This window comes from Dipodomys spectabilis, unplaced genomic scaffold (genome assembly GCF_019054845.1).
Source record: "Dipodomys spectabilis isolate Male_0828 unplaced genomic scaffold, ASM1905484v1 ptg000174l, whole genome shotgun sequence".
Taxonomy (NCBI): Eukaryota; Metazoa; Chordata; class Mammalia; order Rodentia; family Heteromyidae; genus Dipodomys; species Dipodomys spectabilis.
The window spans coordinates 5,239,013-5,255,583 of NW_024870851.1; the positions used below are offsets into that span (position 1 = coordinate 5,239,013).

Below are 16,571 nucleotides of genomic sequence, written 5' to 3' on the forward strand. Positions count from 1 at the left end.
GGTTTTACCCCCTCCTAATAGTGCCACCCTGGTGACTAAGCATTTAATACCCAGACTTTTGGGGGACACTTATCCAAACCTTGCCACCCATCTTTGTTCCTAGAAGCACAAAGACAGCAGTGATAGTATTGGTAAGGCAAGAGGAATTTCAAACACCCTGCCTATGATTTACAGATGGGGTTGCTAGGGCAACAATGCTAACTTGTAGAACAAGCCTTTAGTTTGGTATTTGTGAGAGTTTCCTGGAGATCTACAAAGCTACTAAGAAAAATTGCATTTAAAGAATCCAAACATTAAGCAGTGTAACGGCTGTTTTTCAAGAACAAATAATCAGAATGGTCATTTTAAAAATAAAATTAGCCCTTTGGGCCTCACAAATGATGGTTAGGGAACACTGCCAAAAAGCAGGGTGGGGTGTCTCACAACACTGAGTAGAGCAGCATGTGTTTGCCAGAGAAGATGACATAGTACAGTGGTTCAAGGCCCAAGCTATGGAGCCAGAAGTCTGGGTTGAATCTCGGTTCTGACATATTCTACCCTGGTAGACAAAGTCCCTAGTTTCTACAAACAGCAAGTTCTCTGTCTATGAAATGACAACAGTCTAACATTTTGTTCACTAAGATCCAATATCAATTATGCATCTTATAACATAAGGCTATCTAGCATGAAAGAAGGGGCTGAATAAAAGGAAGACCAACTAATCAACTCAAGACTCCAACCCTAATGTTTTACACATACGTCTCCTTTTCCTGTAACATCATTTCCCTGTCCTGTTACAGCAGGTGATTTTCTCTTCAAATTGGAAAACTCTTTTTCTTCAGCTAAGACCTTGTCTACCAGATCTAATTCTGATTTTATTACATCTGATATAATAGCATAGCGTAGTACCTTAATCTTGGATCTGCCCTAGCACCACACCTGAGTTTCCTTAATCTTCTCCCAAATTTGTTAAAATCAACTTTTAGGAAGAGGATATACCCTTGTGTTCAAGTAATACACGTTTCCTTATGAGGAGTACTTAGAAGAGCTCTGTCCTATAAAGAGAATTGGAAAATTTGTCTAAATTTGTCTAAAAATTTGTCTAAAAGAGCAACAAATTCCTGTGACTCCCAGTTTGAATCACAATTCAAACCATAAAGGTTGAGACAATATAATCTGTCTGCCTATGGGAGGAAAGAAGGAAGGGAGGATTCTGTTTATCTCTTTCTCTTTCTGTCTCTCTGTCTTTTGTCTGTCTGTCTGTTTCTCTCTCTTTGGCTATGTGCTAGCATACAATTAAAGGACAGGTTCTTAGGGAGCAACTTTCTTGGCTGTTACTTATCAAATGAGTATGCTATTCTACAGCCCAAACCTAAGATACAGTGCTAGTGTGAAGAACATAACCCTTTATTTGTAAAGCTCACTGCCCTGGCTGAATGAAATGATGTCATACTTAGCTGGTATTCCTTGGAGAAGTATTTGTGTTTAGGTAACAAACTAAAGTATAGGCCAAGGGATTAACAAACACAGAAATCTATTCATGATTTTGTGAATTTCTAGAATTTTCAGATATTATTTCTGCTTGTTTTTTCTCCCTTCAGTTACCTTCAACAATAAGGTTAGAAAGGAGAAATGGCCAACCGGAACTCTTAAAAATATCTTTGGATAGCAACACTAACTTATCAAGTGTGATGGCACACACTTGGAATCCTAGGGGAAGCACTTCAAGTTCAAGGCCAGCCTGGACTACATAGAAAGGCTGTGTCTCAAAACTCAAAGCAAACAAATGGAAAAAAAAAACAACCCTCAAACTTAACTAATAGGACACATATGCCACTGGCCTCATTTTTGCAGACGTTATTCCTGGATATCTTTTCAGAAGACTAACCTTTCTAAAAACGAATTAGCTGACTTTGTCAGACCTATAATTGTGGCCAGATTCCTGCTAGAGTAATGGTATTCTAGGCTTGAAATCTCTAAATACATACACTGATGGTCTGTATCATTTTTATGGCTTTTTTCTATGTTTTAACTTTGAAGTCTTAAGAGGCAACTAAAGTCATGGTTAGAGTCACTGGACTCTCCCTGACTCATGCCTCCGTAGACCGTGCTGAGACGCACTGCACAATCACAGTCCTAAAGCCCGCGTTCCAAAGAACTATGCTTCTCATTGCTCGCTGAGTCAAAGAAGATCCAAACAAAGTCACGCAACAGCTAAACCAATGCCATCTGCATGGAAATCATACTTTAAGCACAAACAAAATCAAACGCCCCATATGTCCTCACTCTGGAACATTTGCTAGAACATTTCTAAGTTATTTATTGTTAGAAAGTCAGCATAGTCAAGTAAGAGTCATCGATGCCCAGACGGGAAGTCCCTGGCCTTTCTCTATTGGCCTTCTTCCATACTTGGCACCAGTCCACCGAACACACTGTGTACTGTAGCTGAGGATATGCACGACACTCTTTGCCTCTCTGTCTTCACTTGCCAGATGATTATATATACCCCTTCTCATGGAATTCAAGGATTGGGCAAAGTATGTCAGTCAAATTGTTGTAGTAGTTAATCTGGTCAATTTGATTGACTAGTAAAGCTCACCTCTGGCTGTGTCCACAAGGGTGTTTCTAGGGAGGATTAACTAAGGGGCGATGATGTGCTCAGAGGTTGGACCCCTTGATGGAATAAAACGGAAAATGAAGAAAGCCAACAAATGTATGCAATCTCTCCCCACCCCTCCTTCCTGACTACAATCATGTTAGTTGCTCTCTTGCTCTATACCTCTCCAATGTGATGGCCTGAGACCTCTAAAACCAGGAACAAAAGTTAATCCAGCCCTACCTAAACTGTGTTCTTAGGAATTCTGCCACAGCACCAAAGCAGCTCCTGTTGCTCTGTTCTGTTTTACTGCCCCGAGTGTGGTTACTTTGACACAACTAAAATCATAAACTATCCATGAATCATCATGGCTCCTTGGGAGATAGCACATGAAGCCCTATTATGAAATGAATTTGTTTCCTAGTGATTTTGATACCATTCTTTCCTTTAAAAGTTGTTAGACAGGTTAACAATGCTCAACAAGAAATGTACTCATTTCCTTACTCGTGTAACTGTAACCCCTCTGGACTGTATCTTTACAATAAAATAAAAATTTAACAAGTTGCTAGATGGAGCTGGTGGCTCATAATCCTAGCTACTCAGGAAGCTGAGATCTGAAGATAGCCATTCGCAGTCAGCCCAGGCAGGAAAATCCATAAGACCCTCATTTCCAATAAACTACCAAAAAAAGAGCATAGCTGTGGCTCAAGTGTTAGAGCACTAGTCTTGAGTGAAAAGAAGGCTCAGGGACAGCTCAGAGACAATGCCCAGGCCTTGGGTTCATGCCCCAGGACTGGCACATACACACAAATAAGTTGCTAGATGCAATGTGAAGTTTTACTTGAGAGTATATAAACAATATGAATGGCTCTTCAAAGCCCATTCTAAATTCCATCAAGCTTTTCAGAATATGGTTCTGTGTTAAGACTACTTGACGGAGAATGAAAAGAGGATTTTGATCAAGATGCATTGGGCTCATAAACTGATATGTTAAATTGAAACTCCTTTGTACAACTACTTAAAGATTTTTTTAAAAAAAGAAATAAAAGACTATGTGGGATGCAACTTTCTAAATACTTTAGCTACTTCTGGCCCTAGTAGGAAGCAATAAAGGTTGTAGCTTCCCTCACAGTGACATTGCATTTGTCACAAAATGTTGTAGGTTTTCCCACTGAACTTCCTGTCAGGAATATCTGCTCATTAGAACAGTTCCCTTCCAACCTCAGCCATAGGCTGAAACAACTTATCTTTTGCTGACCAGAAGAAAAGCTCATTAATTTGTTCCTTGCTGCTGTGATCAGAGCTGCATCTATTAATGTTCTTCAGCATTTAATTATGTGATTTTTCTTTTGAGTATTAAAAGCAAAGGGCTATCATATTTCCAGGTCAAAAGAGAGCTTCAAACATTCTGTAAGTCTTTTGTGTTAGAGCTCCCTTGACCCTCACCAGCATCACTTAAGATCTGTGGTTGTGAGAAAAAAAAAACCTAAACAAAAACAACTATCCAGTTAGAATCTCAAAGAAATTCAAAAACCCTATTGACATTTTTATTTTAAAATTTTGGTTAGTGTTTGGTGTACTAGGGTTTGAACTAGGCAGGCACACTACCAATGAATCCTGCCTCCAGCTTTGTTTTGTGCTGGTTATTTTTGAGATAGTGTCTTGCTTCTGCCTGAGCTGTGATCTACCTACTTCAGGCTTCACAAACATAATTGCTGGGATCACAGGTTTGTGCCACTGCATCCAGTTTCCCTCTGTTGAGATGAAATCTCACAGATTCCTCTGCCCTGGTTGGCTTGGAACCATATACTCTCATTCTCAGCCCTCAAGTAGTTACAATTACAATAATGAGCTACCAGCCTAGCCCCTATTGATATTCTTATTCATTTCATTCACATTTCTTTTAGTTATGATTCTGGTATTAGAATGAATAGATAGGCTTTATACTTACATCACTTCTTCATTCTCTACTACATGATTTTTGTTCTTAGGAAATAAGATGCAAAGACACATTCTTTATGACAGATGTAACCATTACTGCTCAAATTATTGTTGCAGCTAAAGATAACTTGTAAAAATCCACCTTTTTGTCACATGTTACTTGGCTTGATGCCTCATTTGAAAACATGATAATATTTTAAAGGTTACATGGGTATAACAAATGCCTACGTTAAATTCCTAAGTCTGTCTGTGGCACAGGCATAGAACAGTGCTGTGCTCTTCCTTTCTTTTTGCTGGTCATGAGGCCTGAACTCTTGGCCTGGGTGCTGTCCCTCAGCTCTTCAGCTCAAGGCTAGCGCTCTACCACTTGAGCCACAGTGCCACTTCGGTTTTTTCTGCTTATGTGGTACTGAGGAATCGAACCCAGGGCCTCATGCATGCAAGGCAAGCGCTCTACCACTGAGCCACCTTCCCAGCCGCAATGCTGTGCTTTTCATCTGCTGTGGTTACTGCCCTGCTCTCAAACCTGGACTGAGCAGGACAAGATTGGAGGAAGCCATGTGCTCTGCTGATCACATTGCCTTCCCAGGAGAGAAATCAGCAGTGCACTTTCCAACAAATTTGAGGTTATTACAGGAAAAAATATTTACTTCTGGGCAATGACACCCTCTTCAGGTTGCCCAACCCCTTCAACATGGTGCATAATTCATTATTTTTTAATTTTAATTTGATTGTCAAGGTGATGTACAGAGGGGTTATAGTTACATAAGTAAGGTAATGAGTACATTTCTTGTTGAACTTGTTACTCCTTCTTCATTTTTCTCCCTCTTTCCTTTTCCCTACCCCCTCCAAGTGGTACAGGTCATTCCAACATGCTGTCTTATGAATGTCGCTGCTGCATTGGTTCCCCTTTGTCCTTTGTCTAACCATTTTTTTTTTTTTTGGGCCAGTCCTGGGGCCTGAACTCCAGCCCTGGGCATTGTCCCTCAGCTCTTCAGCTCAAGGCAAGCGCGCTACCACTTGATCCACAGCGCCACTTCCAGCTTTTTTTCTTTTTGCTTATGTGGTGCTGAGGAATTGAACCCAGGGCCTCAGGCATGCAAGGCAAGCGCTCTATCACTGAGCCACCTTCCCAGCCCCCTGTCTAACCATGTTTTTGCTCCCCTTCTCTTCCCTAATTCAGATAAACATATATATAATACCAAGGGTACCAAGATCAAATACAGTGACAACAGAGGATAAACCATAGGGGGAAAAATACAAAAGAAAAAAGAAATCACATAGTACATTAAAAACAACAAAGAAAAACCTCTTGTGCCCATGTCTTGGAGTTCATTAAAGTTACAAACGTTCTTTGGCTAGAATGATCTCTTAACTCTACAGATTTCAGCAATTTTAATAGGTGTAGTGAGAGGGAGTTCTAATAAGTTGATCACTAAAAACTGCTGTTGAGATGAGAATTTTTCCCATTGGTTGTTCAATGATAGTTAGCTAATAAGAATCTGGAAAAATCCCAGTGATAAAATTCTAGCTATAATGCATGCTTAGAATGAGATTACACCATGAACTCTGTTTCATCCGCACAGTCCACATGGTAAAAACTCTCTGGCACATGTTTGAGAACTCTTTGCTCCAATCTATCACCATGCATCTCATCTGCACTTTCATCCCAAAGAATCTTTCCAACTTAGCAGCATTATTTCACTCTTCCCTTTATAATATTAATAGTTAAGAATATGTTCCTGAACCTCCTGGTTTAGATACTTTTATACATTAGTGATTGGAATATAATCTGTTGGGAATTGTTAAGAAAATAACCATGGAACTTGCAGACACTTCTAGTTCAGTCCATTTTCATCATTAAAATCCAAGTGGATTTGAGCTGTGAGAACCTGTTGATTCTCTGGAGGTGATATTATGAGAACAATGTTTGCTCAGACAAGGAGAAAAGACTTGAAGGCAAACTACAGCCTCCTTTCAGAAGGGCCTGAGACCATCCTTGTAGAACTATCTGAAATGCAAACTGAATACCAAATGACTTATTAATCAGATAACCCACTTAATTGCATATAGCAAAATAAACCACGGTGCAACCTGACCAAGTCAACCTTGCCCTGTAGATTTCCAAAGTACACTATTCATCTCTCCCTCCTTCTCTCTTACCTGGAGACTTTATTCCTTTTCATAACTAATTTCACTATACAAAACAAGCAGAAAGAAAACAATCCTACACAGAGAAAGAAATGTCATTCTGCCAAACTTTCCATTGTTTAAGCAGATGACGGGTCCATCTCCCAAACTCCACTCCTATAGTTACAACTGAGTAGAAACATTTACATATATTAAAATGCAAAATTCAAAATGTTGCTAGAGAAAGCTAATTTCTAGCATACAGAATACCTGAGTGAGTTTTACATTACTATTATGAAGAATGGGAGGCAATTAACTCATAAAGAGAACACGCTTATTTAGCTCATTTTAGAAGTTCCAGCCCAAGACTTGTAAGCTCCACTGCACTTGACCTCTGGTGAAGGCATTCAATGGCAATCACTGTAAGTGACAGCGAAAACTGCTCACCTTATGAGTCAGGAAAAGAAAGAGAAAGAAAAGAGGAGGGAGGAGACTGAGAGAATTGATGAGAAGGAACAGAAGAGAGCAATCAGCATCCCACAGTCCTCTTTGGAGGCACATCCTCCTACCCTACCTGAATGTCTGCAGACCGCTCACCAGCACCCACCCCTCAAAGGTTTCACCACTTCTTAGTGCCACCCTGGGGCCTAAGCCATTGACATTCATTCAAACCACAGTACTGATCTGAATCCATTCATCATTCAGTAAACACCTTTTAAGTACCTACTAGGTGCTAGGGACCATGTCAACCACTTCCACTTTTCTGTTTCTATACCACCATCCCCAGATTGATCTGGAATGAACACCATTGATTCTTTTTGGTACTTCAATTTATCACAAAATATGCAGGGGCTTAACCCAAATTATGTATAAAGAACACATTTGCAGAGTTAGGATTGCTGGGTCAAATGATATAACAACAGACTGCTCCCCAGTATTGTTTGTGCTCTCTGCTACAAACCTGAATTCTTGACAGCCCAGGTACTACCCCTCCCCCAGTTATCCTAGCCTACTTCACACACACACACACACACACACACACACACACACACACACACACACACAATACATTTCAAATTCTGATTACATTTGGAGGTTAAGCAGTTTGGCATGTAGTTATAGGTCATTTGTATTTTCTCCTTAGTACTGGGGTTTGAACTCAATGCCTAGTGTTTGGTAGGCAGGCACTCTATCATTTGAGCTATACTCGAACTCTTTTTGCTTTAGTTACTTTTTCAATTGGTTCTCACATTGTTTCCCAGGTTGACCTGGACTACATTCCTTCTGATTCCAGCTTCCTGAGTACCTGGGATGACAGGCTTCTGCCACATGCCCAGATTTTATTGGTTGAAATGAAGAATCTTATGAACTGTTTGCCCTGAATAGATGGCATTACAGATTTGAGAGACCATATCTGGCTTTGTCAGTTTTGTTCTAAGAGTCCTCCTGCAATTGGAGGTAATGACAAGCAACAGAAGAGTAGAATAGAAATCTTACTCATGAGCAGAATGGAATCTCAAGTCATTTTAATTGGCTGTTTATAACTGGAGACCCACACCCAGAGGACTGGAATACGCAGGCAAAATTGCAGTAAAACCTTTGGTGCTGATGAAAATAAAACAGTTCTTGCATACTATCTGAAATCCTTTGTACATGCAAGCTTTACATCTTATTCTGAAATGCTACTGTGCCAAATTTATTTGATGTTCTTTTCTTTTTTTTCTAGACTTAAAAAATTCGATTCTGAGTAAATCATTGGGATAAAAGATTTATGCATTTTTAAGGTACACAATATATATTGCAAAAATATTTCTGCATAAAAATTGTATCCTTCATACTTCTATGAGCCTAGGACCAAAACAAGTCTTTTGATTTCTCCTGTTTCCAGATGCTACCAGAAATAGCTTTGTTTCATTTACACTTATTGTTTCCACAAGGCGTACTTAAATATGTGCCTAGGAATGTTTTTATAATCATCTCTTCTAAGGCCTTTCTCCCTCTTGCCTGCAGGTCCTGACATTCCGTGAAGAAGGGTCTGATGTGGAAGGAGGGAGTTCTGACTCCTATACTTGGAAATTCTCAGAGTTGGGAAGAGCATGAAGCAATGCCAGGGTCTATGCCTCAGGTGATGGAACTGGATCTTCAGTAGACGCTATTCCTGGTCAGCTCAGTGTCTATTCTCTCTGCCTGTTTCCCCACAGAACCCTCGGATTTATAGGGAACAGAATCATCTGAAATATGCTCCCAGTTCTGCAGAGCATGGAGGCCATGAGGTAGAAGTGGAAGTCACTGGATGGAGTGTCTGGGAAAATTCTTTTAGCCTTCTCCACCCCGCTTCCTGGAAGAATGCAGTTGGAGACCATAGTAGATCTTTTTATTGTTCTTGAAAATTAAAGGAAAGGAAATTATAGGACAGTGAAAAACACTGGTCCATTTTCTCTTTTCTCTTTCTTTCCTTTTTTGTTTCTTTCTGATAAGATCTCTTGATTTTTGCCTTGGCTAATCTTGGACCAATATCCTCCTACGTCTGTCTCTTTTGTAGCTGCAAATACAGATATATTTTATGTACCCCACCATACCAGAATGTTGATTGGGATAGGGTCTCACCAACTTTTCAGTGGTGTGAGGGAGGGGAGTTTGGGCTCCTATCTCCACGTCCCAAGGAGCAGGTATGAGCACCTACACTGGCCTTTCAATTCGTTGTTCAGGGTCTTCTGATGACTTATAGAAAAGAGTCTACAAAGAGAAGTCTCACTGAAAAAGTAAGGGCAATCTAGAAATATTTCAAGAACTACTACACAGAAAAAAAATCACTATTTTTTCTTGTTCAGTAATTAGGAAGTAGGAGGGAAAATTGTATCAAGCTTTCAAACCATGAAATTGATAATCTTCAGAATTAATGAATTCTTATTGTTAACATAGGGATTCTTACTGGTGCAAGACAGAGGAGAAACGAGATAGAGAGAACTTATAGGCATAGGTAGGAACATTTTGAAAAGAGTCTCAGGGGCACAGCAAATAGAAGACAGACGACAAATGGGATTACATCAAAACAAAAAGTTTCTGCACAGCAAGGACATAGTCACTAAATTAGAAAGACAGCAAACAGACTGGGAGAAAACCTTTACCAGCAATATATCCAACAAAGGCCTAATATTCAAAACATGCAAGGAGCTCAAAAAATTAAGAACCCCCCAACTAATAAGCCAACAACATATGGGCAAAGGAGCTTAAGAGAGACTTCTCAGAAGAAGTAAGAATAACAAATAGACACACAAGGAAAAGCTCAACATCCTGGCCATGAAGGAAATGCAAATCTATCTCACCGCAGATAGATTATCCAACATCAAGAATTTGAACAACAACAAATGCTAGTGGAGATGTAAGTAAAAAGGAACCCTCTTGCACTGTTGGTGGGAATATAAACTACTACAACCACTCTGGACAGTCTGGAGGCTCCTCAAAAAACTAAACATAGGGCTGGGAAGGTGGCTCAGTGGTAGAGCGCTTGCCTTGCATGCCTGAGGCCCTGGGTTCGATTCCTCAGCACCACATAAGCAAAAAGAAAAAAGCCAGAAGTGGCGCTGTGGCTCAAGTGGTAGAGTGCTAGCCTTGAGCTGAAGAGCTGAGGGACAGCGCCCAGGCCCAGAGTTCAGGCCCCACGACCGGACCCCAAAAAAACCCAAAAACTAAACATAGATATTCCCTATGACCCATACCACTCTTGGGCATCTACCCAGATCATTACAAGTCAGGATACAGTAAAGACAAGTGCACATCTATGTTTATTCTGCACTATTCACAATAGCCAAGATATGGAAATGGCCCAGATGCTCTACAACAGATGAGTGGATCAATAAAATACGATATATATATATATATATATATATATATATATATATGTAATAGAATTTTACTTATCCATTAGAAAGAATAAGATTATATCATTTGTGGGGAAATGGATAGACCTAGAACAAATTATGCTAAGTGAGGAAAGCCAAGCTCAGAGAGACAAATGGTACACGTGTTCCTCTTATGTGTGACAGCTAGATCTAAACTATAACTAGACATGATAACCTATACAGGACCCTGGGAATTTACACATAGACTAAAAGAGATATCCTTGGGGGAAGAACCCGAAGGTGTAACTTTTCTGAACATTTATATTATTTATCAAAACAAATTCCAGGAAATGGCAACATGGGGTTTTTGTTACCATTGTTGCTGGTGGTGCTGTTTGTTTTTGCCTTGGTGTTTTTTAGGGGGCTCAAAAGGAGTACTGAAAGGGAGAACGAGTAAACAAATACAATCATGCTATTCAGTATACACTACGTGGAAAATGAACTATGTCACTTATGGGCAAGAATGGGAGGGGAAAACTGGGGGGAAGCCAAGGAAGGGGTGACATTGTCAAACAAAAAGAAATGCACTCATTACCTAACTTATGAAATGGTAGGCCTTCTGTAGAACTCCTTAATAATAACAATAAAATTATATGTATACATATATATATATGTATACATACACAGATTCTTAGCCTAGGGTGCAGGGAATGTGAAGGAGTTAGGAAAGTGGATGATTTTGTTTACAAATGTTGTGGATGTACCTTTGCACATTTGTCTAGAAACAGAGTCCTGGATTCATTCCACTGGCTTCTTAGATGGGCTCAAAGTGTGAAGTAGTCTGTAAAAGAAGGTATAAAATCTGCCTGGCGGACCACCTGTAATATGCTAAAGAGAAGATGCACCCCAGGGTCCACTGTTTAGAGTGCTCTGGATGCAGATGGTGGAGAAAGGAAACATTTATGAAGCCTGGGTTCAGTCTTTAAGTCCTCTATAGCTGTAGATAGAGGTAGCTTTCTATCCTCACAGGATTAATTTGCCAGCGCAGTAGCTTAAAGGGGACATCTCTTCTAATTCCCCTTTTAAGAAGAGAGTCATGTGCCTTTTCCCAGTGCCTTCCAGGGTAAAGGAGGAACTGCTAGATGAACTAAAGGTTCTTTCAATGGACTGAAGGAAAGGGTGTAAGTCTGGAGCAAAGAATGAGCCACCTGTAAGAGATGAGACGCACCTTGGTCCCCAAACTGCCATCTGAATAGGAGAAAGCAGGGTGTCTATGTGGTGTTCAGAGCTGAAATGCTTCAAGTGTGACTAACTATAGGAATTACACACAAGGAGAAGGCATACTTTGCCATCTGATTCTTGACCATTTGGAATGGATTCTCAGATAGTCTGCTCCTCACTGGCACCCAACACACTCAGACTCTGTGTAATGAGCTAGGTAGGAAAGCTATTTTTTTGAGGACAAATCACTTCAGTTCAGGAACAAACCCAGAGCTCTTTGCATTTATCTGATTTCTGTCTGAATACAGAACTTGACATATAAAGGGGTGAGTACCCGCCGGGAGAACCCACGCATTGTGTCCCGGCATAGAAACCACCTCCTTTGAAATGAGGATAGTGTGTAAACTCATCCCTCCGAGCTTTGGAGATCTCTTGCATTTGTTTCTTGGGCCTGTTTGAATTTGTCCTTTTAAGAGACTGTGAAGGGAAAATACCTGGCACCAATTTAGTGAAAGAGGATAGCATTAATTTTTTTTTCCCTTTAGAAAGGAAGAGTTCCTTAGGGAACACAGAATCTTTATGCATATTAGGTCAGACAAGCCAGCCTGATGTCTGGGTATTCTGTGGCTCTAATTGCTCACCACTAAGCAGCTACAGAGACCTTTCTGGATGATGGAAGAGAAAATGGGGATGGAGCCAGAGGGGATCTGGATGGTCTTCCTACCATTTAGGTGGATTAAGGAAGCACAACTGCTTTCAGCGATACTAGTTGTCAGATATACAACACCCCAGCAAATGACTCCAACTCTTCTTAAATGTACTAAAGACTCAAGGTGGTAGGTGCTTAAGGCCCGAGGTGGCACTGAGGAAAACCAAGCATGGTTTGTGGCAATCTCAGCACATGCCAGGATACTGGACAATTTGAACAGAATGAAAGAAATCAGCAACTCTCCAAGGGAAATTTTTTTACTGGAAGAGCAAACTAGACTATTGTCTAGGTTGGCCTGTCAACACACAGAAAGAGTGGGTCTGGAGTTTTATTTTCATAGGAACAGTCCTTAACCAGAGTCCTCTTAGAGCCATCAGAGCCTTCCATGCACAAACTCAGTGTTTCTATCACTCTCTGTCTCTCTCTCTGTGTCTCTCTTTTGCTCTGTCTCAGTCTTAGTCTTGGTCTCTGTCTCTCTGTCTTGGTCTTTACCTGTTTGCCTCTCTCTTGTGTCTCTGTCTGTCTGCATCTCTTTCTCATAGAAGAGGAAGCTTAATTAAAAGAAGCTTAAATACCAGCAAAGACCAGCAGCGTGGAGAATATGGGATTGGAGGTTAGAGGGGAAGCAATGACAAGCAGAGCTCAGGGGAATATGAGTTAGTCATTGAGAAATGCTCTGGGTCGAAAGAAAAATGCTAGGCTTATTTAATATTGATTGTTCACTTGGACCTTCTCCTGTCATCATCCCAATTATCTTCATAGATTCACAATTTCATAAGATATCCATTTGCACTTTTTTAAAAATCAGAAATACTGTTAGTCCAAATCCAACTGCAGAACAAACAAAGCACAAGGTCTCTGTCCAGTATAATAGTCTCACATGGGCCTGCATGCCCCTTGTTTTGCCCTCATGACTTGGAGGACTTTGAATTCCTAAACTCTAACCAATGAGAAAACAATCCCATAATGAAGTAGTAGACTCCACCAACTACCATTAGGCACAGAGCTGACTGATGGACTCTTTGAGGCTTTTATCTTTCCCTGTTCTTTTTTAGCACGAAGATGAAAGTACATTTAAGAAGGTGAAATAGCCATCCAGTTCATCCAAGGAATCTTCAAGAAGATGGCAGCACTCTCTGGGAAGCTGAACCAGAGGAATCACTCTCTCTCTGACTCCTGAGATCCAGCTCTGGGCTAGGTGCTAGTTCTTGGTTGATCCATTAGGGTATCATTTCTCCTTTTATAAAATGAATTGAACAAAAGGATCTCAAAGACCTCTATGAACTTAACTGCAGCTAAGCCGAGGAGAAACTTACTCAAGGATAATGAAAGATTCCTGTGAGGAGCATGCAGAAGTCTACAGTATGAAAACTTTTGCTCAATGCTTTCTCTACGCAAAACACTATATTAAGTACTTCTTATGTAGCCCCATGACAGGTGCTTTCTTATTCTAGTTCAAGGAAGAGAGGCACAGGGAGGTTAAGTAACTTGTCCAAAATCACAAAGCTGCTAGAGTGACCCAGCAGGAATATAATTAGATTTGTCTCCATAGCCTGCAATGCCCATTACCAAGGGTGCAGGACTATCATCATCTTTGAACAACTCTTCTTTTAAGACTCAGACAGCCATCCACAGGATGAACTCTTGAAATTTGTCCTATCTAAAAAAAATTATACACTATATAGTAGTGAAAAATAAACAATTCAATCTCAAAAATATGTTTTGGGGAGAAAGATGACCATGAAACAACTAGACACAATGATCACCTATAGTGTGTCTCAAGCTGCACAGAGTTTAAACAGTTCAAAAACCAAGTGAAAATAGTTTAGATGCTTGGGTGACTGACTACTCCAAGGTGGAGAAGAGTCAGGCTTGAAAGGGTATCCAAGGACCTCAGTGTGAATGAGGTCTGCCTGGTGACCCCGGTTTTGTCTGTGTGGGTGACTGCATTTATAAGAATTCATTAGACTGTACATTGCTGAAGAACAGGATTTTTTTTCCTTTGTTTTTTTGTTTTTGTTTTCTGAAGATACATTATTTTTCAGATTTTTATAATTTTGTAGTAATGGAGTTTGAACTCAGAGACTCAGCGGGACCAGCATTCTCCTATTTGAGCCATGCCTCCAAATTGGTACTCTACCACTTGAGTCATACCTATACTTCTGGCTTTTTGCTTGTTGATTAGAGATGAGTCGAATGGACTGTGTTTCTGAGGTTGGCTTTGAACTGCAATCCTCAAATCACAGTCTCCTGAGTAGTTAGGATTACAGGTGTTAGCCACCAGCGGCCCAGCAAGGCTGGCTTTTCACAGGTTATTTTGTAAATGCACTCTAGTGAAGTTTTCACCTGGGCTGACCCATAACTGCAGTCCTCTAGATCTCAGCCTGCCAAGTAGCTAAGATTGAAAGTGTGAGCCAACAGTAGCTAGCTATATTTCAGAATCTTTAAAAAGTCCAAACCCCCTCTATCTTATGGCTCTCACACAGGAACTTTTCTGAGGGTAGAGAGGAACTCAAGCCTTTCTTCACTCCTTGCTTCATCAATTCCTAAGCTCTGGAGCAAAGTTGGGTGACTTTCTTGGCTCCCTAGGGACCAAGTATCTCTGTTGTAGTTCCTATAGCTGCTTAATCAAGACCCTGGTCAAAAAAGATTTGATGTGATACATTTTAAATTGATTTTAGTACAAGGCAACAGATAGGGATCCAGTTTCAATTTTCTGCAGGTGCAGATGTCAGTTTTCCTGACATCATTTGCTAAAGAAGCCGCCTTTTATCCAGCCTAGGTTTTTGACTTCCTTATCAAATATTAGATGACTATACATCTGTGGATTTATTTATGGGTCTTCTATCCTGTTCCATTGATCCTTGGACATGTTTTTGTGCTAGTACCAAGATGTTTTATTACTATAGCTCTGTAATAGAGTTTAAGGTCTGGAATTGTTATACCTCCAGCACTACTTTAAAAAAAAATTGCCCAAGATTGCTTTTGCAGTTTGGGACCTTTTGCAGTTCCACAATTTTTGAATTGTTCTTTCTATCTCAGAGAACTTCTTGGCACAGCAGGAATTTTATAAGTTCCAGGGGCTCAGCAAATTAAAAAAAGATTGACAAATGGGGTTGCACTAAACTAAGAAGTTTCTGCAGGAGAAAAGACATAGTTAATAAGCTAAAAAGACACCTACAGAATAGATGAACATCTTTGCCAGCTATTTGTCAGATAATGGCCTAATATCTAGAATATACAAAGAGCTCAGGAAAACAAGCCTTCAAAGAATCAACAACCTGAGACAGCATCTGGCTTTGGCGCTGTTATCCTTCTTGTGATAGCGAGGAAAGAGCGAATTGAAAATGGGTGATGTTGAGAAAGGCAAGAAGATTTTTGTTCAGAAGTGTGCCCAGTGCCACACCATTGAAAAGGGAGGCACGCACAAGACTGGGCCTAATCTCCATGGTCTGTCTGGCCAGAAGACAGGCCAAGCAACGAGATTCACTTACACAGATGCCAGCAAGAACAAAGGTATCACCTGGGGAGAGGATACACTGATGGAGTATTTGGAGAACCCCAAAAAGTACATCCTGGAACAAAAATGATCTTCGCTGGCATTCAGAAGAAGGGAGAACGGGCAGATTTGATAGCTTATCTCAGAAAAACTACAAATGAGTAATAGCCACTGCCTTAGTTATTTACTGCTAAACAAATGTCTCATGGCTTTTTAATGTGTACCATAATTCAATTGATTTCTAATATCAGATTTCAGATCATGAATGGCTGGCAGAATATTTTTGGACAGTCCTGATTTAAGTAAAACTGGCTTGTGGCTAAGTGAATATGATCTTAGAAAAAATACTGTCATTTGTCCCCTTTCTGTCATATGATTGGACTTACTAATGTTCAATTTTTCAGCAAGGTAGGGAATAATACCATCTCCCAATCTGTTAAAGATTGGTTTTATATTCAGATTTATATGGCTAATTATGAGAACATCATTAAATACTGAGGAAATCCCTTTACTGTCTCAGAATCATACAAAATTAACCTGTTAAAGGCTATGGCCAAAGATGAAGAAGCAATGTCTATATTTTTGGTCTTGACTATGCCAATTTAATTAGAATCCCCTTTCTCTGTAATCTGCCTTTTACTTATTGAAAGGCAT

At 40.1% G+C, this 16,571-nt stretch overlaps 1 protein-coding gene and 1 pseudogene across 2 annotated transcripts in view; one reads left to right on the forward strand and one right to left on the reverse strand.

Moving 5' to 3' along the window:
• Myo3b (myosin IIIB) overlaps window positions 1–16,571 on the reverse strand; it is a 370,163-nt gene that overhangs the window by 57,333 nt on the left and 296,259 nt on the right. The gene's annotated exons all lie outside the window — the stretch shown is intronic.
• Window positions 15,715–16,254, forward strand: LOC122120074 (annotated as a pseudogene).